This window comes from Eutrigla gurnardus (assembly GCF_963514095.1).
Source record: "Eutrigla gurnardus genome assembly, chromosome: 10".
NCBI lineage: Eukaryota > Metazoa > Chordata > Actinopteri > Perciformes > Triglidae > Eutrigla > Eutrigla gurnardus.
Window position 1 is genome coordinate 19,899,713 of NC_139924.1, and position 24,651 is coordinate 19,924,363.

The following is a 24,651-nucleotide window of genomic DNA, read 5'->3' on the forward strand; positions in this document are numbered from 1 at the left end:
ATATCCCTGGTCATCCAGCATGAAGATGTTCACAGCCATATCTGTTAATATGCCCAGGCTCCTTTCACCTCATTTCAGGCCTGACCGGGTCGCCTCTCCCGCGCTGCCATGCCAGACTGAGCTGGCTCATACACTATCTCAGCCTGGCATGAACCAGCCCCTGTCAGCCTCCGCTCCTACAGGAGGAATCAGCTAATTAGACCGAAACTGAAGAGACAAAGACCCGCTGGATTGGAAGGGCTGCAATAGAACCAGCTGTCTTGTCCCCATCATCCATATTTACTCATTAATGCCTTTCACCCTCATCCTACCAACCAGGGTCCCTTCAGACCCCAGCGGTATACGTCTTAGTCATATCTCACAGGTGATTTATTCGTCATATGCTGGTCAATTATGACTTTGTATCATTGTATGCAGATTTAATTACCACAATTTGATATACCAATGTAGCGGGGTCCTGGGGGTCAAAAGCAACCTATTGACCAATATGCAAACGAACTTCCCCGAAATAATGAGATCATGGGTTTTCTTCTTCAAATTAAATGAATGACATACCAAATAATGTTTTGAGAAGAAATCAGTTTTGCTTTGATGCTTTTTGGGGCTCTGTCTCATGGTCTGCTCCCCCCTGGGCCCAATAGGTGGATCTTTAAATGCAAATGAGTGGTATTTATCACACTACTGAACGGTTGTGCTCTGAGCACATGCACAGACCGGTAACAACCCAAATCAAGGACCATACAAGTGGTTTTGCATGTTTTAATTGCAGCCATGTTTTAGCTTTTGTGCTATGTTGCCAAAATTATTTTGCTAAATGTTCAGGTACCTCACCCACCTGCAACTTAAGCGCTTCACTCGCCGTAACACACTTCCACATTCATAATCACTCTCGTCTTGTGTCCCCCCCGGGGACTAATTCACGGGGCAGAGATATACATCCCGTCTATGTAGTTATGTGCTGCGCAGTAGTTATGTGCAATTCTGTGTCTTTTTCAACTCATGATTCTGCGTTTCTCTAAAAACTCGTAGATGCTTCACTCACCCTTCCCTTCACCTGAGGCTTTTTCTTGTTCGGCAAGCGTTAGGCAGATCTTTCCGGTAATACACGTCTTTCTAGTGTTATTTTGTTCTGCAGTTGCCAAACAGGGCTCTTTAAGCAGACTTTTTCCATGGCTTCTGTGTCAGGCAGAGTTTTTTCAGCAGTCAAGCAGGGTTCTTCAAGGACATTTTGAGGTAACAGTGTATACAGTTTGCCTCAGTCTTTTACACCCAGGTACAGAGCCACAAGACTCGGCCTAACTTGGTGACCGAAATTCTCTCAGACTATAATAACTATTCACCACTACACCACGAGTCTCAATACAAGCACACCACCTCATTGGCCACAGTACTGACGCTCGGAGGGACGGACAGATTTGTCAACAATGCTGCGTTGCGAGAAAGTGCTGAAATCTCCCACTGCTTTCAAAGTGTCCCACTCATGGAAGCAAAAGCATTGTTACAGTGTTAATATTTTATCCAGCTGCCCTCTCATGGTTCCAGCGACCAAGCGATCCAATAATATAGCATCAATGTTTCCCTGTCTTGTATCTCTGCACTAATTCGCTGCATACTGATACTGACATAACTGATATTCTGGCGTTTCTGCAGAAAGTTAAAGTGTCTTCTTGTTAGGATATTACCACTTTCTTTCCGTTTTATAACTACTAGGCGGGTCTTCCAGGCCCCATCCTTCAATAATAGCACACGTGGATTGTGCGTGTATATGCTGTTGTGTAGCTTTAGCTGTCATTTAGGACATCCATTACAATACAATGAACTCTCAGCATTATGCAGCCTTGGCCCTGAGGTTACCATGCAGCTGTAGTGCCCTCTCAATTACGTTTCCAGGGAAACATTTATCTTTTTCCAGATGGAACGGTCACAGATTTGAACAATTTGAAACATGTGGTTAAGGAACTGTATATATCTAGGTTTGGGAAACGCAACTACTTGTTCAGATTTAGTTAAAAAAGTACTTGGTTCACAAGAAGCACAAACAGCAGCCTCCTGGTTGAAAGTCCTGCGTTTGTGGACCCATCCACCACTGATATCCTCCCTGTGCGGACCTCTGCAGACGTGTTTGAAACACATTTGTGCTATGTCAAGAGAAAATAAGGTAATTCCAAACAAAGTATGTTTCCCCTGAAACTTAATTATCTCATTATGAGGGGACCAGGCTGCTTTATGAGTTTTCACACCAGCCATATCTGACAGGTCTTTGTGTTCCCTGTTGAGTTTCCAACATCAGGGTTTATATGCAATTAAGTAACTTTAATGAAAGCATTCTTTTTTTCATGCCTTAGCTGTGTTGAGATCTTCAGATATGGCAGCATGCTTCTATAAAAGCATTTTGCTCCTGGAAGTTATGAAAAACACATACAGTGTGTTGTTTTACCGCGTGGCGGTGATGAGGTTGGGTTGTGTGACGGATGCTGGAAACTGCACGTTGACCGACTGACTGCTGTGTGGATGTGTATCATATCATGCCTGATCTATTTAACCTCGTCTTTCCTTGCAATTTGACTTTGACGTTGTAAGCATAGCTGTGTGTATTCGTTTTACCATGACGTCTGCAAACTTGGGCCATTTCTCATCACTAAACTAATTTGACCTGATCCGTCCGACTGTGAATTGCGCTGCATTCATTTTCAGTTAGTGCAGCTACCAGTGCTTTTCTACCCCACGCAGTGGCAGCCATATGGTTCAGAGTGTTTGTGTGATGAATAGCGTTTCATGTTCAGCTACATTGGGTTGGAGATAATCATCCTCCATCCTAGTCATCCTGTCTGAGCTGTAACGTCAGATGTATTCTCTTCAGCTAATGAACGCCACATTAAGACTGCTCCCACACGCAGCATCACACATAGAACAACTAGACTCTTTCATGCATCTGCATGATGAGCAGCATGCACAATGTGACAGAAGGACACACCGAAAACACAATTTATGATCACTCACATTTTGCATTACTCTCCACTGACTCCATGTTGAATGTTAATTACAGCCATAGATATAAATCAGTGTGACATGTTCTAATAACTCGCCATTCCAGTATGGACCAGTGTTGCCACCATCTTACCAGGGTCCAGTTTTAAACTCCTTATAAGTGGAACATATGGGGAAAGAGACTTGTTGTCTTTATAATCCATGTATTATTATTTTCTTTTTAACCAATACACCAACACTGTTTTTTTTTTATTTGAGGCAATGAGAGTAAAGACAGTTGAATTGAAATTGTATAGCTCCAATAGAACAAGTCATCCTTTCAATCAATATCATACTATATATTGCTCAGAGCTAGGTTTTCACCCCTAACAGCTGTGGTGTCCGCTCATTGTGCTGTTGTAGACTGGAATGCTCACATGTGCCACCTAGTGGCTATTGGTGTGCAAGCAGTTAGTGCTGGAATTAGTTGAATAAATGTAAAGCCCTCCCCCTCAACGATGCAATCAAGTCAATTGAGAGGAGTGATATTTGTGGATTACTAGGACAGAGTGAGGAAACTGGTGATTTTTAAAGGCCATTATATTAAGGATAGTTTGGAGCATGCAAAAGTATTAATCAAAAAGATTAATCAACCTCTAGAGTTAATTGTGTTGGTAATTTAATGTAAATGTAATTGACAGCTTTGTATCATTAAAAGTGTCAATGGTCAACCTCACTTTTGTCCAAAATACCCAACCTCTTTAATAAATGCAACATGATCCCATATGGAGGGTAATGAATATGTATTTAAACATGTCTCATGACATTTGGTTAGAATTTTGTGTTTTGGTAACATTAAATATCTGCTGCCTTTGTATATTGCCAGGAGGAATACCTATTTTCTTTCCCTTTTAGTGATAAAAAATGTATTGACTGTGAAAAGATTGCTTGTGGTGCGGAGCCCTTCTTCAGGCCGGCTTTCTGATTTAAGCTCCTTCTAGCCATCTAGTTCATTGTTTTTGGCTGGCCTCCGGTCGGTTAGGCATCACAGCAATCATCAACATCCTATATGAAAAATGTAGGGAGTTGAGCCCACACTCCTCACGCAACACAAAACAACGGGGAAGAGTAAAACCAGCAAGGCGGTGGAACTTTTAAGACTCAAAATGCCTCCAAATTGTTCCCATATGACCATAGCTGCATGGCTTGCTGGCCATTTTCTGATGCTGTTGCTATTAAATCACTTTTAATAAGTATGCAAATATTTCCCCAGTTGTTAACCATAGTTATTTGGCAGTGAAAGGATACCAGTAGAGGTTGACAGAGGAGGAGAAAGGGCAAACTAATTGGAAGCTAAGCGCTCAGAGGGCTGATGAAGCCTCCAAACTGTCTACATGGTCCAGTAATGATTTCTCTTCAAATGCCAAATGATCTGCCAGACAACAGACAACTTTGTTGGCATCCACCCTCGCACTTTCTTAGTTAATCTGTCTCATGCCTTCACATCACATGCTTCTGTTCGCAATATTAACAATTTAAGCTTGACTCTTCTTTTCTCTCAGTCTGCTCGTTTCGTTATTCTCTTTCCTTGCAGAGAGCCACGTTGTCCCGTGAAACCGCTTGATTCCCATAACGCTGTTTGCAGTACATGAAAGCAAAATTAAAATTGAGATAAGATGTCTTTTTTCCATGCTCTGCACTGAGTTTTAAAGCTGCCTTATCAAACTTTTATAAATGAAACTGAAACTGAAATTAAGAAAGTAAGGGAAAGGGGGCTCCGACAGACTGACACCTAATCCATGTCTTTTAATCAATGGACCTAAATCAAAGGCTCAGCACCATTATTGGTATTATTATAGCTTTGCTTTCCATTGAAGACATGCTTTTTTTAAATATGCTTTATAGAACAGAAGAAAACTGAGGGTCCCACTGCATCCACTGTGATTCAGACTCTCTAGGAAATCTGTGTTTGAGCAGAAAGGGAATACATATTCCAAAGATAGAAAATATTTGAGAGTTTCAACATTTCCATCACAATGGCATACAATAAATCGTGTCATGTATGACTAGTTGGGCAGCCCCAGGCCCTGATATGATCTACACCTACTGGCTGAATAAACTAACTGCACTCCACTGAACTCCTGGCAGCACAAGAGAACCAGCTGCTGATGGATGGGACCCAGCTAGAGTGGTTAACCCAAGGCCAGACAAGCTGATCATGAAGGACCCCCAGAATGGAGCGATTCCTACCAACTACCGGCCAATAACCTGCCTCTGCACGACATGGAAGCTCCTGTCAGGCATCATTGCGGCTAAGATAAGTATAGGCACATGGATCAATGCATGAGCAGGGCCCAGAAAGGAGTTGGTAGCAATAAAAGAGGAACCAAACAACAGCTACTGGTTGACAGAGCAGTCATTGACCAGTCAGACCGACCCGTGTACGTGCTGGAGTGATTACAACAAAGCCCATGACTCAATGCCACACACACTGGAGTGCTTGGAATTGTACAACATCAACAAGACACTAAGAGCCTTTATCAAAAACTTAATGGGGCTGTGGAAGATAACTCTATGGGCCAACTCAAAGCCAAGTTACCATCAAGTGTGGCATATACCAAGAAGGTGCTCTGTCCCCACTGCTGTTCTGCATAAGTCTGAACGCCCTCAGCCAGATCATTACTAAGAACTGCCATGGATACCGGTCACAAAGTGGAGAAACCAACAGCCCCCTCCTCTACATGGATGACATCAAGCTGCATGCAAGGAATGAGAATGACATCGACTCACTGATCCACATCACCAGGATCTACAGCAAAACATAATTTGGGCTGGATAAGTGTGAATGGATTGTATCAAAGAGAGGCACAGTATTCTCATCTGAAGGGTTTGAATTACCAGAAGTAAACAGAGCAGATGTCCAGTACAGCTACAAATACCTTGGAGCCCTCAAGCAAATGGAGACCATGAAGACGCCGAGAGAAATTCAACCACAGCAAAATGCCTACACAGAAAAAGCTGAATGGTAAGAACAAGATCTGAGCCATCAACATGTACGCACTGCTGGTCATCGGATACCCCACTGGTTTAATAATGTTTTCAAAGGAAGAGATAGAGGCCACTGATATCAAGACACAAAGCTCCTCATCATGAGTGGAGGGTTTCACCCCAAGCACCCCAGCACTCTGAGATTGTACACTGATTGGAAGGAGGGAGGCCGAGGGCTACCAAGATTGAGGAGTACATCAGGCAGATGGCCCCAACTGATGACCTGCTAAGTGAATATGTCATACAGCAAAACCTGAGGAGGAAGAACAGAAACCATCATGGAAGGACAAGCCTCTGCATAGCATGCACCACCAACAGATAGAATAAGTGGCTGATATGGAGAAATCATACCAGTGGCTCTAATGTGCCGTCCACATAGGCACTAATCATCCAACAGGACATCATGGTGTCAGTAGTTATTGATGTATTGATGTTATTGAAGCTATCCCCAAACAGCAGCAGCATCACGAATAAGGAACTTGAGAAGTTTGAAAAATACAGAGGGCTGAACGAGGAGCTAGAAAAAATGTGGAGAGTAAAGGCATCAGTGGTACAAGTGGTAATCTGAGCAACCGGGGCTGTAACCCCCAAACTGAGACAGTGGCTCCAGCCGATTCCAGGAACAACATCCCAGTTCTCTGTCGAGGATTGTTAGGGAGAATTCAGCAGTGCCTTGACATCGGTAGAAACTCTCTACCGCCCACACCCAAATCTCTGAAAAATCTAGTACAAAGGCAGTGACATGTTCACCATCCACCATTGTCGAATGCGTAGCACTTCCCACGTGTCCTATTTCATCCAAAGTCTACTTTTGTTCCTTCCTCTTCTAACTTCCAACTGTAAATCTGCACAATATACTAAATAATTTAGTAATCCTAAATATACTCAATATACTCTCCTTCAACAGCATATGCCAGCTTCAATCAGGTATTTGTTTTAAAAAAAAAGAAGAAGCTCTGCCTAGTTTGTATTCTTGCCAATGTTACGGCAGCTCTCTCACTGACAGCCATATGGTCAGTGTGTTCGTCGCATATTCACCTTTGTCATGTAATGACCTTTGGTTGGGTTGTTTTTCAGAATTTCTGAGCAGTGAATAATAAACGAGGATTTAAAAGAGGAGGGCGAGACAGAGAAAGTCAGTGTGTCAGTTGGCTCTCTCACTCACCAGCAGAGCAGCTGTTTCATCTCGTTTCATTCCAGTGGGTGTGGAGTCAAGCTTGACAGAGCTGACATTCACTGCATACTGTAGTGTATGAGCTTTGACATAAACATATCTGTTGTAGGTCCAGTCTACTGAAAAATATACTTTCAATCTAAGTCTAGTCAGCCTGTCTTGACAAAAAGAAGGGTGTCGCTCCCCCGAAGACATGGTCTTTATGTTGGCCATATTGTACAAAGTGCTATTGAAACAACCTTTTTTAAAGGATTACATCATCTCTGCGCGCATACACACACACACACACACACACACACACACACACACACACACACGCACACACACACACCGTGGCATTTGACGTGCCAGAAGAAAGATGTTTGCTGTGGTTCAGTTTACTCTCTCTCTCTCTCTTTTGGAAATGTCACGACTGTACTCCCCTTGCAGTATTACCTACAAATGACACATTCCTACACATCCACCCTCATTCGGTATTCCACATACTGTTTCCACGAACCCGGGAAGCTCGCTTCCGTCTGTCAGCATCCGTCTTTGCGCTGCACGTCGCACGATTCACGAGTCGCGTTCGGCCATGACGGCAAACAGGGCGTCCTCTCAGCGAGGTGCTGATGCAACACAGCGGTTGGCATCCTCGCATTCGAACTCTCCTCTGCGTTGTGGCTTCTCCAAGCTGTGAAAGCGGTTCCTAAGGAGGATTATTCGCACCGCAGAGTGCATGAGTGTGTTGCCTGTGCACATGGCGTGTTTGTGCATTTGTAAATGTGTGCGTTTCTCTTGCTTTGCATAAAGGCTTTAATTCATCTCTTCTCCTCTCACTGGGAAAAGAAACGTCATGCCTCACCATGTGTAGTGTGTGTGGGAGGTGCAGCTTGATGACCAAACACATATTTACACCCTGCAGCACTACGGAACCGGTCATCACCACAACTGGTCTCTTTCTCTGAATGTCTAACCATGCAACATGTTTCTGTTCAGGGGTTTTGTTTAAATGAATGCATTACTTAATAGAAGATGTCGCTGTTTATTTCGGACCATATGTTGTAGATGGCAGTAGCAGATTTTATATAGTATATATGCAGCGTCTAGTTATCTATTCATCTATGCACATTTTTCTATCTGACAAATCATCTTGGCTAGCAGATATTTAGTCATGCCAACGTATACACCTGCAAACGTGCACACCTTCTCATGCATATCATATTCCCTCTCTACGCTTCAGGTGTAAATTAAGTTGTTTGCCATATAACTAAAGATCCTGTCAATTTAATTATTACAACTTAGAACATGGGAAAAGATTGCATTCCAAATTTGAATGGCCAGTCAGTCCAGACTGAGATATCTCAACTGTTTAGTTTCCCAGTGGATCCAACTGACTTTGGCGATTGGTGGTTTTGAGCAAAATGCCTCACCAACTTGGATGCAAAATTGTATTTCTTCCAAAACTCGATCATAGGATTATGACAAAATGCTGACCAAAACGAATGAGATCCCAACCATCCTTGGATTAACTTAGTGTTTATTGCTAATTAGCACATGTTGAACAGCAGGACATCGGCATGCTAGCATGATGACGTTGGCATTTAGCAGCACAGCCTCAAGCATAGCAGTAGACTCTTTGTCTGGTTGCATTATTATTGCATTGAGGCAGACATTTATAATGCATGTTTTAATGTGTCATTGTTACATATTTAACATCTGACTCTGTTTTATTTTTTTCTGAATAAGGTCCAACAAAAAGCAATCATTTATTAATTTGAACAGAAGAACAGAACAACGTTCCAAAGTAAAAAAAATAAATAAAATGATGTGAACTTCAGAATTATGCCAGGATGCTGGACAGAGGAAACTGTTATTTGGCACTCGGCCAACTCAGGTTGACTTTCTTTCAGTGATCAACCTCCAGCTCAAGGTTAACATGAATCGACTCTCGCCTTCATCGGTGGTAGAGACACGTTGACAGGCATCCGTGTGCACGCACAGCGCGATGGCATCCACGCATAAGTGTGCACGTCGCTTCGATCAGATCCACCTTTGTTATTAGTGGGCCCTGAGAGGTGCGCGTGATTTAATTTGCCCTTATCCCAGCAGTATTGTAGACGAGGCCTCCGGGCCGTAGATTAAACGTCATTGTTTAATGAGAGAAGAGCGGGATGGATGCAGCGTGTAATTAGAACGACACATATGCTGCTCTGATATATCCATCACTGTGGACTCCGGGTATCTGTGTGTGTGTGTGTGTGTGAGTGTGTGTGCATGCTTTCTCATTCAACGCTCAGATGAGGGTGAGTATGCAAAGACTCAACACATTAGATGTTGCTCATCAGTCTTCTGTTGGATCTGTTTTTGTCACCTATGAACACACACACACACACACACACACACACACACACACGCTCAAATTATCTAAATCTTATTTGGAATCCCACTCCTAAAGGCAATATGTCAAGTATCTGAGAGGTAGAAACACAGATTGGGTATCTAAGCACTCGGGTGTTGCTGGTAGAATATGTTAATGATCCCTGAGGTTTGGTAATAAGGCTGTCTTCCATGACTAATGGAGGAGTCGCTTTCTATTTATCTCTGTCTCTCGATCTGTTTTTCTCTTCTTTTTTTTTTAGATTCCTCTATCTCAATGTATCTTTTACACACACAAACAAGCACTCGTTTATAAGGAAAGGTCTGTGCGGATTGTATTTATCAAGATAAAATATGACATATGGGGTATACAAATACACCAGCACCCACGTCTCGGCACACACCCACCGAACGAAACAGTATAGTGGACTAATCCTGCAAGTTACAGTAACATGGCAACACGAGGTAGATACATTAAATATGGGGATCTACTGACATCTAGAGGCCATTATACGTTACTGCATAGTGAAGCAGAGGGTATTTTGTCAGATTTGTGAAAAGTATCATAATGAATGACCCAAAATCTCAAAGTACATGTGATGTACAATATTGAAATACATTTCTGCAAAGACCAACAGCCAAAGACTGGTACTTGTGGCACATTATTATTATTTATGATACCCCTACCTCATGTTGTCTGAGGTAAACTGAACTATAAGCATGTTGTTTGCTTTACACAAAGTCTGTAATTCTTAAAACACAGTTTGCACACAATCACACAGTTTGCTGCGTTAGACACATCATCCGAAGCTAAACGCTTGTGTGTGTTGTTTGAGAAGCACTGCCACTGAAATATCACGCTCAATTATTCATCGCCTGCACCCAGAATGCACTTGCAAAAAACATCTGTAACCAATTAGCTGACTGAGAAATGAGCGGTTGGACACCATCCATAGGATTCCGGTCTGCTCTCGGGTGTGCACAACAATGAGACTTTGGAGAGAGAGAGTTTGAGGACTCTTATTGCAAAAAAAATGACTATGTTTAGTTTTACAGCACAATACAGTGACATTGTTTATCATTGTGTTCACATCGTTCCTTATAATAACACTATTTCGTTGTTTGGGAACCGAGGATAGCAACTGTTGCCATTGGAATCTTGCTTGATGCAAGACTTCAGCTGCCCTTCAGACCGTGGTCGCCGCTGTCTGATGCTCCCCTTCACGATGCGCTGTACATTCTCAGTGGGAGACAGATGCTGTGTCTACAAAGTCACTCTGTTGAAGCCCTTGTAATACGGCCTGCTGAAATAAACACAGCCTTCCCTAGAAGAGACGTCACATTGATGGCAAAAGCCCAACATATGCCTCTGCATGACTGCTACCTTCACACACACGCATACGTCTCACCCATGCCGTGATGCACCCGCACCATCACAGATACTGGCTTTTGCACCTTTCGCTGATAACGTTCTGGGTGGTGGTGTTCACATTTGGCACACAGAACTCGATGGAAACGTTGACTCATCTGACCACAGCACACATTCCCACTGTCTATCGGCCCATCGGAGATGAGCTCGGGCCCAGAGAACTCCGCTTGGCTTCCTCCTTGAGGAATACAGTTCCAGGTTGCCTGGATGCAGCGGCACACTGTGTTAAGCGACAGCAGTTTTCCAAAGAGCTCCCAACAGTGGTGTCTGACCTTGCCCTTTTCGTACTGAGATGTCTCCAAATTCTAGCAATCTTTTCACAATATTATGTACATTATGTGTCTTTGAAAGACCTAACTTCCTTTTGACTAACAATTATCTCTCAAATTTTGTCACAGAGCTTATTGTGGAATCTTTCGGAAGGTTGTTACTTGAATATCCCATAAACCTATAAATCTAATTTTGTAAGTAAGTCAGTAAAACTATTGAAATGTTTTTCTTTGTACTATTGTCAGTTAAACAAAAGCTCCGGTGAATTATCACAAGATATTTGTTTTTATTGCATTTTGGAAAATAGCTAAACTTTTCTGGAAAAGACTTTGTATACTTAATATGTGTAAAATACCTGCAAGCTTCAACTACTTCAACTACAATGTTCTATGTATGTACGCCTCTAGAATCAATCCCGGCCAGTCACATAGAACGTTACCACTATATGCTTCTTCCATGAATAGTGTTGTTATTCAAAATAAAGTTTTGAAAACAAACACGTTAACTCGACAAACGACTCTCATGACTCGGCTGAACTTTTAGCCGAAAACATGAGGCAGCTCTGGTTCTATGTCCAGCTTGTCAGATGTGTCGGGGATTTGAAAGACGCAATGCTATTTGAAAACCTTTAATATATGTAAATGACATAAAAAAATAATGTATGAATTCAGCTGTTTATAAAAGTTAGACAGTTTTTCAGTCGCTGAGGCTTCAGATCAGAGTCAAAAGTTGTTTTTTTTCCCCCGAGTTTGAATAAATAAAAAACACCACCCAATGACCTTGCAGCCTTCATTAAAAAGTAAACCGTAAACATTTCAGCTGCCGAGAAGTTCAAAGTCAGAGAAAATGCTTTATATATCGCTGGCACACATTAAACAGGTTTACATCTTTAACTTTGCAATGCCCTTCATCGGATTTCTGAACTTCTCTTGAAAGGAGCTTTCAGTATGTCCGGGGTCTCGGTGTTACGCAGCAACTTCTGGAATCTGATTTGAGGCAAATATAGGAGCATGTGTCACTTTGGATGTGTGTGAAAAAGGGCAGCAATTAAGTGACTTTGAGCCTTGCAAATGTTGACTGGAGAAAAGTGTAAACTGACTCACCAGCACACACGGATAGTAGACCGCGTATTCTGGGCCACCTCCTGCACCGTGTGTGAGTGTGTGTGTGTGTGTGTGTGTGTGTGTGTGTGTGTGTGTGTGTGTGTGTGTGTGTGTGTGTGTGTGTGTGTGTGTGTGTGTTGAGGGCACTGAACCTGCTGCAGCCTCCCACATTCACTTCACAGATGAGAGTGTGAGTACACACTCAGACACAGCTCAACAGTCTTCTTTGAAATATCGCTCTGTCACACACACACACACACACACACACACACACACACACACACACACACACACACCTCCATTGCAGTCAGTGCCTCTCTTTCTCTTAATGTGATGTTTCTATAGCAACCGCAAAACGGACTAAATAGGGGGAGAAGGGAAGCAGTCACATCCAGAACTCACAGCAAATTAAATCCTCCAGTCAAAAATATGCGTGAGATTCCAGTCGGACAGGGACTTGATTTATCAACGCGTGACCGCCGGTCCGTCGCACTACCGCATTAAAGCAAATGCAATTACGTGGATGTGGCATTAATCACTCTAAAGTGAAAAATATAAACTCAGTGGACAGTTTATTAAGCCCACCTGTTCATTAATTCAAGCAGCCGGTTCATCCACACAGCGGAGGCTTCGACTCGGTTTGGGAAGCAGGCAGACAACAACCGCACACTTTTGAGTTTTATTTTAACTGACCCATTAGCTGAAGGTAGCCTAAATAATGAGCTGTGTGGGCGAATATGTTTTGCGTGGAAAGGGCAGACTTGGTGGTAGGCTTATTTAGCACGTTGAAACACTAAATATGGATGGCCTTTGGAAATGAATGTGAGCTGTTACGCTAATCCATACTTTCTCAGAGTTATCCATCGAAGCAAACAGGAAATAAAATAGGAGTTTAACTTTTAGTTTTATTAATTGGCTCATGGACTGTCATCTCACTTACAATAAACCACATCCTGAACTGCTTAACCTTGTCCGTATGTATAACCTTGACATGCCCTTATTTTCTGAGTAGCAGCTCCAACATCCTCTGCCTGCCACCCCCTGCACCCTCACCCCTGCATTGAGATGACATTTTTTTATATAACTTAGTTTCCACTTGTCTCCCCAAAGTATGGACTTTCGTGGTCTCCAACATGTTGGCAGATGGAGGAGTATAGTGCTTTTTTAATTACTTCCACTCAGAGCAGACTTGGCAGCCGCAGCCACACAGTCATTTTAAACATGGACCTCTCTGATGAATTAGGCTTGCAGCATATGGCCTGCGAATTGGAGATTGCTGTCCGTATAAAAACAAAACAACAGAAAGCAGCTGGAGATAAATATGGCAGCGCTGATTAAATGGAGCTAAATTGATAAATAACGAGAGAAGTTTGCTGCTGCAAAACGAGAAGCGCGGCACGTGTGTTTTTTTGTGCATCGGTAATTTGCTAGTTCACTCAATCCCCGTTGAATCTCCGCGCGGTGGCACACGCCATCTTCTTTTTGGAGTCGGTAAACAAGCACTTTCCCCACAATGCAAACCCGTTCCGCTAAGTCCCGCTAAGATCCCTTTTGCAAATTGTGTCCCAGTTCACCTCACCCCAGCAAACAAGACCCCGTTGTCTGCAGGCCGCGTGTCATTTGAGGTTTGCGGCGGTTCGTTGAACCTCAAATGATTGGACCGACCCACTAAATGAGATTCAGCATGAGTGAGCGAGTGTATTTGTGACTCAGACACATCTCCCCTCGCATAACAGGAGCATAAAGATGCATCACTAATTGCTCATTTCTTCCCCCTCATTAGAATTCTGGAGAGACGAGTCGGGGAATTACAGTATGGCTTCTGTAGTGTGGGGAAGTTGTTGCTGGAGGTGAAAGTAATGCTCTTGACGTGCCTCTTAATTTTATTTTGTGGTAATGAAGTCGTACTTAATCATCAAAATATTAATAGTGTAATGAAATGTGTGTCTTATGATGATAGTTAGAAGTTCATTCGCCACCACATCTGCCAGCGAAGTTGTAAAAAAATACAAATGCCCAGTTCTATGTCTCTTACCACAAAAAGAGCCCACCTAAAATGTGATGGAGACACACTTAGCAAGTGCATCCGGTTTTGTTTGTGATTCAAATCTGGTATTTCAGTGATGAAGTTGTGCAGCTAAAAGGACGTCAAAGGAGAATATCAAGCAACAATCCATGTACGTCTCACCACGAGAGCCTTACATTATGACATACAAGGGAAGCCTGTAGAGAATTGCACTGTGAGTCCGCCTGTAGCCAGCAGATGTCTCTCCTATGCTGGGGAATCCACCACAGAGGTAGCTCCTCTCTGCCGTCAGAATATAGGAGCTTATCTGAAAGACGGAGTGCTGATAAACAGATTAGGCTCACTTCTCCCATCAATTTGAATGAGGCAGTCAAGTTTGATGGATGGGTCTTATCACCGATCGTCTCATGAAAGAGAACGGCAGCAGAATCGCTAATCAGGTCCTCCTTGTCCCTATCTGATCCATTATGATCCGCAGAGTAAAACTAATAAGAAAATGTCACCCTTTCTTGTCTCTGCCTCGTCTTTCTCTGGGGCTGGAGTGAAGTCGATCACGGAAGCACAGTTGGGATTCGACCAGCCTGACTCCGTAACTTGGAAACTATCTGTTTGTACACTTCACCGTTGTGGTTTGGTGTCCGTATCAAGGATACTTGACTGGTTGTCAGTGGCATCTACACAAAACGCCGTTTTGAGAAGACAAATCCATCGGTGTAACTTTCACATCACCGTGCCAGGCACGCGTTGATCATTTCTTTCTTTATGGTAGGGTGAATGAGGTTCTTTGACGTTCTATATGCCACAAGTTGATATCTTATTGATTGAACCAGTGTGCTGTAACCATGGTTACACCCGTGTCAAGTTCCCATAGTCCGGAATTATTGGAAGGATTTGATTCAGCAGCGACTGGTGAAAATAAGTGGACACTACGAGAACCGAACCGATTAAACATGTCTAATTTATGGTGTAGGCATATTAAGGATGAAGTTCTTCTGTTGCTGTTTGTTTAATTCTAGGCGTACAGCTCCACATACTGTATATGCCAGTGTGAATTTGTCTATCTGTATCAGCTGTTGCCTGTAGCTGCAATTTATTTATGCACCCCGCTTCTCAGCCAAATGTGAGCTGGGATGAAAGAACGACAATGGACCTTTTGTCATTTTTTTTTTTTTTATCTCCTTATAATCCGATTATTGCCTTGTCACAATGATAGAAGGGCTCAATTCTTCCTTGTTTTCTCTGCAAGATTCATGTGGACATCGCCACTCTTTTTCAACTTACCAACCTTTCTCTAGGTTGGTTAGGCTTAACACTCGTCTCCAGCTCCGCTAGTGCTCTCTGCTCTATTCTATTTCATCCCAGGCTTGGAGCTTACGAGCCACATATTGCCTCCGTACTTGCTCTGCTTAAAATAGAGCCCGTAAGCTGCGCAACAGCTCAGTGGCACAAACAGAGTCTGATGAATTCTGATAGCGGGATCTACAGAAGGCTTAATCCTCCTGTGAGTGTGCATTGTGAAGAGGTGGAGACCCTGCGTTTAGTATAATGTGGCAACTGGTAACTATTGGATTTTTTATTATTATTATTATGATTATAATTATTGTTTGGCCGCACTTATCACAGGAGCTGTTATATGGCCTTAATACTGGTCATCATGCACCAACACTGAGGTTTTTGTGCCACACTTTGTTTAATACATTTCCATCCACTCGCCTGATAAAATGCAGTATGGCTATTCGCTGATCAAGATCAATAACTCCCATATTGATTGAACACCTGTGTATGTGTGGTTTTTTATGTGTTGCTGTAAATGGCTTTATTTTAGACCATGCCTGGACATGAAAGCAAACCATGGCGCCATATCTGTAGTTCAAGCAGTATTTTATTTTTTTGTCTTCTATATTATAATCAGCACTGACCACAGTTCAAAATACACATGCAATGTTTTTGAAACATGACTCATGGGAAACGCATCTGTGTGCAGGCAGGGCCTCTGATATTAAAAGTGTAAAGACCGTTGGTGCTCCTGAGCATATGCGTGAAAGCCTAAATGCCGTCTTTTGTAGACAAACTATCCGGGGGAAGAAAAAAAATGTTTCATCTTGTTACTGCACTTACAGTTTGAGTAATATAGTCACTTTTTCTCAAAAGTTGAAAATCAATTTGGACCTCCTCTTTGAGTCAATTAAAAGTTGAGCTCTCCACTCAATACTAAGTACCTCACAGTCTCCTCTCTGCTGTTTCGGCCAAAAAGTACGATGTTGTTAAGCCCCCAGCGGTTGTTTGAATCCTACAATTATATATATATATATATATATATATATATATATATATATTCCCATCTGCTTTTTCCTTCTGGAGTAAAGACTACGTCCAATTCCATCCAAACAGCTGCTTGAGGCCATTTTTGAGCAGAACCAAAAGTTGCAGTATCCCACTTCTTTGGCTATTTTATTTTTATTTTTGGACAAACTGCTTTGAAGGTAAGATTTTTAAGACATTTTTTCTCATGGGCTGATGAGGTCAAGCAGAAAGTCATCCCTTCAAGTAAAACACAACTGCCGTTTGCCGCCCGCTGTATTCTCCTCAGGTACAGGCAGCTCAGGAAAATATAGAAAACAGATGAAAAAAAAGTTATTGACTTAACCTTACACTAATGCACTGAGACACTTTATCAATCCATCATCTTTCTTTTTTTTTCTCATCCATCCAGGTGTCTTCACCTCGAGTCAAAATAAGGGTGGAAAACACTTCCTCTGGGTCAATGTCGTCCGACACACAAAATCAGTCAGTGTTCAGCTTTGTGAAATATCCTTCGGCGATGACGTGACAAAAAGCTCAATTCGACCCGAGTCTAATAATTCACCGTCTTTATGAGCGTCCTTGTCAACCACTGAGGTGATGATTAGGTGGAAAGTGGAGGACGGTGCGAATCGGTCACGCCCGAGTGCCTCTGTGTGAGGGAAAACAAAAGGCTGGGCGGCTGACAGCGAGTGGGGGTGAAACCCCGGCCACGGAAGGCAATGTTCACGGCATTTAAATAAATACATACACATAGAATGTATATAGATATCCTGTTTGCAGACAGACTCCTTTTGCATAACACTCAAGGCGACATTTGAATATTCCAACCATGTCTGCACCCCTCCACCCCAAAACAAACTTTTTTTTTTAATTTACTCAAAAGCGACACATAAAGATGACTATGAATCAGAAAACCTTGTGCATGGAATATCTTATTCATCCTGTGTAATGTGAATGTATATTAGGCTGCAAAACCTTAACCACACAGAAATATTCTTTTCAGGGCTCCGCTCAATAACCTTAGACTTTTAAAAACTGGAGAGGCTTTTCACTGGGAAGTACTCTCATGATGTGAGCGATGTAATTCAATAAGGCGGGCTCTCATAGGTGCAATTCATTTTTGCCTCACTCGCCTTTGTCCATCTTGTGAGTGGCGGGTTAATGCTTTATTGAGATTAGTTTATGGAATGAATGCGCCGCAATTAGCGGTTGTGTAACACCTCTACTCCCAGCCACAAGTTTCACTGTAGCTAATTAGCACCGTTCACTTGTTGAGCCACTCTGTATTACACAAACCGTTCATTAAATTGAATTTGATTTGTCTGAGAGGCATTACAATGATTACCAATACGTTATGCCTCAGGATGTGTTGATTGTATCCTGCTGTATCGTCGGCTTTAAATGTTTTGAATGTGGGGCAGGTTGGCTTCTTCCCTGCCTTGAGAAACATCGGTCTTGCAGTATTTGCAGTTCTGACCAACAAAGAGATGGGGCTTTGCAAGTAAACCATCGTTACCACATTCTTGCAGTCCTTTTTGGGTTGCATTGCATTCAATTTGCATCAGCTTCTTCTTTCTTTCTTCCTCAGATTAATTGCATAATATTAATGACTCAATCTGCATAATAAAAAGAGGGATTTTATTTTGCATGCAGAGATACTGTCACCTGCTGGTTCCTATAAGGACGCCTCTCCCAGACGGAGAGGTGTCACTCAGCGAGTTATAAACTGGAACCGAATCGCTGCCTTTCAGCTATTAGCATAATTTGGCTGTTTTTGATCGCTTGTCTGATTAATCCTTTCCTGTCAAAAGTTGATGCATAATGAAAGATTCTTCAACCTCAGGACGCAATTCCTCTCAGTTTAGCTGATAAGTGAGAGCAAAAGTACGGGGATTTTGCAGAATTTCTATCAGGCTATTTCGTCAGTTAAAGAAAAGAAAGCATCAAACAAAATCTGATTTTACAGCAGTGTTGCACAAGGTTTTTATGGAATGTATGAGACAAACAAGTGCAAGCAGAAATCCATCTGTGATTAAGCCATTAATGGATACCGGTCCACTCAGCACCACCTTTTAAAAGGACTAAGGGCTAATTTAGAGTCATTAGTTGACTTTTGAAATTGCTATGGGGTATTGAACACATCCTTGTCTTGCTCTTATAGTCAGTGGATCACACTAATGCCTTATCAATGAGCACTATTGATATCCTCGAAGATGCTGCAGTTAGCGTTAAATGAATCATTCTCTGATTAAAGCTGCAGACCTTATGCTGTAGGTGATTAGCACCTACTCTTGAATTAAATGATGACTCATAGCACGGCAGTAACATCTGCCCTTCTTGTCTGCAGTGGAGCTAAACCTGCTCTCTCCCCTCCAATATTAGTAATAGTTAACAGAGATCGAGATCAAGGAAAAGGGTGTGTTTTAACAGTTTTATTACGTAAAATAAACGTACAAGAAGCACATAGATGCACATGTGCCTTTTCTGGTTACAATGAAGGCAAAGAAAATGCATGTAGGCCGGAAGGGAGAGAAAATCCATTTATTATATTTTCCCAGAACTCCCTTTCTCTGCATAGGCTGACAGATATGTTGGAAGCACAAGCAGCTTGCCAGTAGGTTACGCACTTTTGTCGGATGTTTTGTTTTTGTTGCCTTCTTAAATATTTAATGGACCGCATCTAAAAGCCTTTCCCCATTTTGTCTGTCCATTAAAGTAACGTTGCCACCTTTATCAGGGTTTCTCAATGTTGCTGGGGCTTCACAATGCATGAAACAAAAACTAAAAAACTAAAAATGAAAAACTAAAAAATGGAAAAGCCATGACAATATTTCAGCTACGCCCTGTACAGGAAGTGCAAAGGTGTCCTGTGTGCGTCTCTACTTCCTTTGAGGCTGTTATCCATCACAAACTTGCCGACAGCCTTGGGGAAAGGAGTGTTTTTCACAGTTGACAAGCTGGAGACAGCATTGTCACCGCTACTTCGGCTTAACTTCGGGGGGTAAATGGAGCTTCTTGGAGAATCTGTCTGTGTCTGTGTGTCTGTCATTGTGTGTTACTGTATCTACGACAAACTGAGGAGTGTGCTGATTAGTTGACCCGTTTACTACAAGCAGAGTGTCTGTGCCTCAGGCACCCCCCCCCAACTGTTTATCCACTTACCCTTTCTGAGAATCTTCCCTGGGCTTTGAACAGGCTCTGCCCTCCAGTGCACTTGTTGGTATTAGGTGGAGGCGTGCCTCTGGGCGTAGATTCGGAGGAGAAAGTGGCAGCATGATGTTCTCAGGTTGTCTATAAATGAAGCAGGGAACAGAGACGGGAATGTGTTTCCTCTGGTTTCTGAGAGGAGACTGTCTACATCTGTTCTGCCTGAAACCATGGAGAACAAAGAGGAGTCGGAGGATTGTTAAGGACCAGCATTTTTTTTTTTTCAAGGTACAAAGCCCTGAACATAGGGGACATAAATCTGTTGCTGCTATGACAGATCAAAAAAAAGAAAAAAGAGAGAGAGACATAGACAGAGACAGGAATGTGCCAGTGCTTTAGTTGGGACATTTCAGCTACATGGATGCACTTGGCTGGTCATCTCATTTCATTGTGTGTTACGGGTGATGGCAGACACTGACCTGTCTGGCTGTAAAAACCCACAGTGTTCCACCTCAGTGCTGTTCCTTCTCCTCCCTGAAGGCTCCTTGAGGGCCACATTCTCCACGCTCCATCATGTACAATTGAACGTTCTTCCTTGTAACTGCACAGACAGAGTGTAACTTTGTGCCGTCGGCCTGCAAGCGCGTTTGACTGCCTGCAGGTTTTGGGTCTAAGAATTTGTTTCTTCTTTTAAACATCATTTTGAACATTGTAATGTTACTGCCCACTCCGATGAACAGCTGATAAAAATGCCAAAAAGCTTCTTCGATGAAATCTGTGCACTCAAAGCAATGAGCTTAACGAGCAGTACTTACCATTTTTGCCTTGGGTTTTCTCTCAGGCAGCATACATTTTGTTTCCCCCAACATTCACACATGTACAAACAGGATCCATGGTTGAAGAGGGATGTGGAGAGGGATGGCCTCAGGATGCCCTTGACCAGTTATGGGTCAGGTACACACCTGGTCCACACTTTGTACTGACTGGGCTGACCAAGCCAAGTCTCCAGGGACTGAGCCACTCACTGTCTGCCAAACCGGGGATTGAACCGGTGAACTTTTAAATTTAAAGCTCTCCCAACTGAGATATTTCAGAAAAAAAAGCAAGGCCGAATGCATCCTGAAAGGACACTCTTCAGGGCTGTGAAACTAATTAATCTATATTTATATTCATAATTACATTTTTGCTTAAGATGCTACAGTTGAATAGCAGTGAAGCAGAATGGTATTTTATATGATATCAATCAGAAAGTTACATCATATATACAGAGGTGTACAGGGCATTTCTATTTTTTTTAATCATAATAATATCTAATACTATAACATATTTATTGATATTGTTATATTAATAAACAATTTGCAGCCCATTTTGAATTTGCACAGACCTGTAACTTTGTTTTTATTGGATTTGTGGGGAACTCACGTAGCCTGCAGGTTGGGGTCAACACACCACCATCCAGGCTGATCTGGGAATCTGTTATCACTTAACGCTGCATTGCAACAACCTGACCGAACTAACATTGCATTTGGTTCTTTCATAATGCAATTCTGTCTAATTCTGTCTGCGACTACGGTTGCAGAGTAGAGACGCAAACCTAACCTGTGGCAGCATGCTGGTGGTGAGATGAAACACGGGAGTAAAGTGTGCAATCGGTAGATTTGTGTCATACGTCCATCTCCTGTATGAAAGAGTATGACAGAGGCCAAAGCCTGAGTTGAAATTGGATTGACCGCATCAACCTCATGTGTGAAAAGCGGTGGTGAGTGTCGCTGCTTGCAAACAACAGTTGCTGATTGAAGTCCACTCGTCCCCCTCCCTCTACTGTATCTGCTTTTATTCCTCAGCTATGCCTCTTTCACTACAATGCCACATTCCACTAAGGGTTTGACGTTGTAATCTTCCAGTTTCCAGTGGGTTCATTGCTATGACCTCATTGCGTTTGTTCAGTCATGTTGAAGAAAAAGAAAAGAAAAGGTAGATAGAAATTCTTCTCTTGCCAAATGGAAAAATAGCCAGCCTCAAGTAACTTATATTTTCCAGTGTTAGATGAGTTTTCTTTGAATTGAATAAGGACACTGAAGTTCAAATAGACAAAACAGGTGACACATGAATTAATTAAATGTGATTACCACTGATTTTACACATCAAGTTTGGGCGAGTTCCGCATACGTGAAAAAAAAGTGACATCAAATCGTCAAAAATGACAACTTGAGGAGTGCCCTCGCATGTTAAACTGTGACGCTCTTTGCAGTTATAGTAATGGTGAGGAGGTCAGGTAACAAGGTATGAAGAGTGATGAAGCCCACCAATAAAGCGATGAAGATGTTTGTGTCCAAATTACACAGGACTGTGACCCAGGACATCCGTGTCTGTGTCCCGTCTGAAACCCAAAGTCAACATTAACTGTATTTAAGTTATGTTATGTAACATAAAATGACAAGGGCTGTAATGTTACATGTATTCATACAGAAACAATCCGGTATAGGCAAACAGCTGTTTGTTTTTACCATTTGCACACAAATTGTGGAGGGTGTTACCCGGAAAGTTTTGGCAGTTGTCAGTTGTAGCATGCTAGTTGGTTTAGCCCGGTTAGCCAGTTTAATAAAACTCGATGGACCATGAAAACCACAAAACTGTGTGCCGTTAATTTGCGAAGGCATCACCTAAATGTATGGATTAGCGATACGATACAAAAACAGTCATACAGGCTCCTCCCACTCTATATTATGTCATGGTTGTTGGGTGGTTTGATTGTTGTCTTGGCAAGATGTATAGTTCCCTGCCCACCGTGTACATAACCCTCCTTTTGTCCTGTCATTCCTTCAATTCCTTTGTCTTTTCCACTCAGGCTGCTATCTGATAGGAGCAGGATGGAAGGTGGAGCACTAACTGAGCCCCGACCCATCAGGCAGCACTGCGACATTAGTATCTGTCATCTGCCACTCACATCACAGCCGTCCTAGAACAACAATAAACAAACCAAGAAAAGACATATCTACGCTCTCATACAAGAAACAATCTCAATTTTCTATATACAGCCAATCTCTTGTTCATCCTTGTTTTGCCACTTTTTATTCGCCAGCTCTGCTGGGAGTGAAATACTCCGGCTGCCAAGTTGGATAGACAGCATGGGGCGCTTTGATCTGGACTTTCTTTTATAGACATGCACACACATATGGTCCTCTCACACACGACACATATTGAAATAGTAGTTTTTGGGTTTGTGTGTGTGTTATTGCTGTTGCCAGGCACGCAGATGAAAGGGGAGCAGAGGACTAAGATGTATGCCAGTCAGATCACAACCACTCTTTGTGCTCGTGACACTTTGCCACTTGATTTAACATCGGTGCCTCTAAAATCTCTCACTCTTAGATCGACGACTCCACCGGCGCACACCACTCTTTAGGCGGTACTTTTCACATGGATATAGATACAAACGCTGCTGTAATGAAGATATATAATTGACTTCATGCATGACCAATGAAGCAACGGTCCACTTAGGGTTAGAAGAAGGACCTTTACATAGTGTGCTTGCCTGGGCTCTTATGAGTGTGTGAATATGAATGTGTGTGCAATCCTACAGTACCGACGACCGCGAGTATCTTTTATAGGGACGCCCTTAGTCAACTTGCACTTTTAAAATAAAGGTGCGGGAAAATCACGCTCTTTGGAAATTCAAGGCGTTTGTGAGGGTGTGCTGGACAAGCTTAATCACATAACGGATGGAGATAATCCAGAGTCAACCCAGTTAATATGGTCCTTGTTTGCCTTTTATGTAACCAGGTTATTATTGTTTATGTAAGCACGGCAGCTGTGTGTGTGTGTGTGTGTGTGTGTGTGTGTGTGTGTGTGTGTGTGTGTGTGTGTGTGTGTGTGTGTGTGTGTGTGTGTGTGTGTGTGCGTGTGTGCGTGTGTGTATTACGTCGTGAGTGAACCCAGCCTCTATGCAGATGGTGCATTCAATTGTTTTCAGATGCTCAATATCCCAGCTGTTCTTACACTAGACGACACTACGACATATTCCCATGGATCACATGGCCTGGTTGTGCGCACCGCAGGGTGGCCTTAGTTTGTGGTGGATTCTATTAATTATTGAATGATTTTACACGGATGGCCATTTTGGGTGATTGAGAAGCTCAAAGCTTGTGTGGGTAATGCCTTTTCAGATCCATATTTTGTTATATTTAGTTGACATTCTCATTACATCCGGAATCAAATCAGTAAATCAAATGTTCTGGCAAAATCCTTGTGTCACCTGAGTCTTCCACAAGCTGCTAGCTTGACAGCTGTGAGTATAATAACAGCCATGTTTTCTTTGTGTATGTTCAGTGATGATGATGTGTTCCTGTTCATATTGAGAATTCTGGGGGAGTGGTATTTGAGGGAGGCCCAAAGGGATGGGTTGCCAGTGTTTCTGCATTGGCATCTTGTGTGGGCTACATTTAGCCACTTTTGGAGCTAATGCCGCCAGCTACTTCTACCGGAAAATAGCTTTTAACCTTACTGGTTACACCAGTCTTAAGCTCATGTCATGTAATTAACACAAGGAGTTCTTTCATTTCTAGATTTCCAGATGTTGTTTTTGTCTGTCACCTCACCAACCATTGGCGATACTTTATTTATTTTGCCTTTTTATTCTCCGGGTGGCATTTATGAAAACCTCATGATAAGTGACCTTTCTCATGTGACACCAGCATAGGGAGAAATGTGCCCCCGTTCTGTTAAACCCCCACTGAATTACAACCGTCAATTAGATCCTTATACATAAACATAAATACTGTTTTACAATTCCCCATAAACATTTCTGAAATGGCGGGTGATTAAC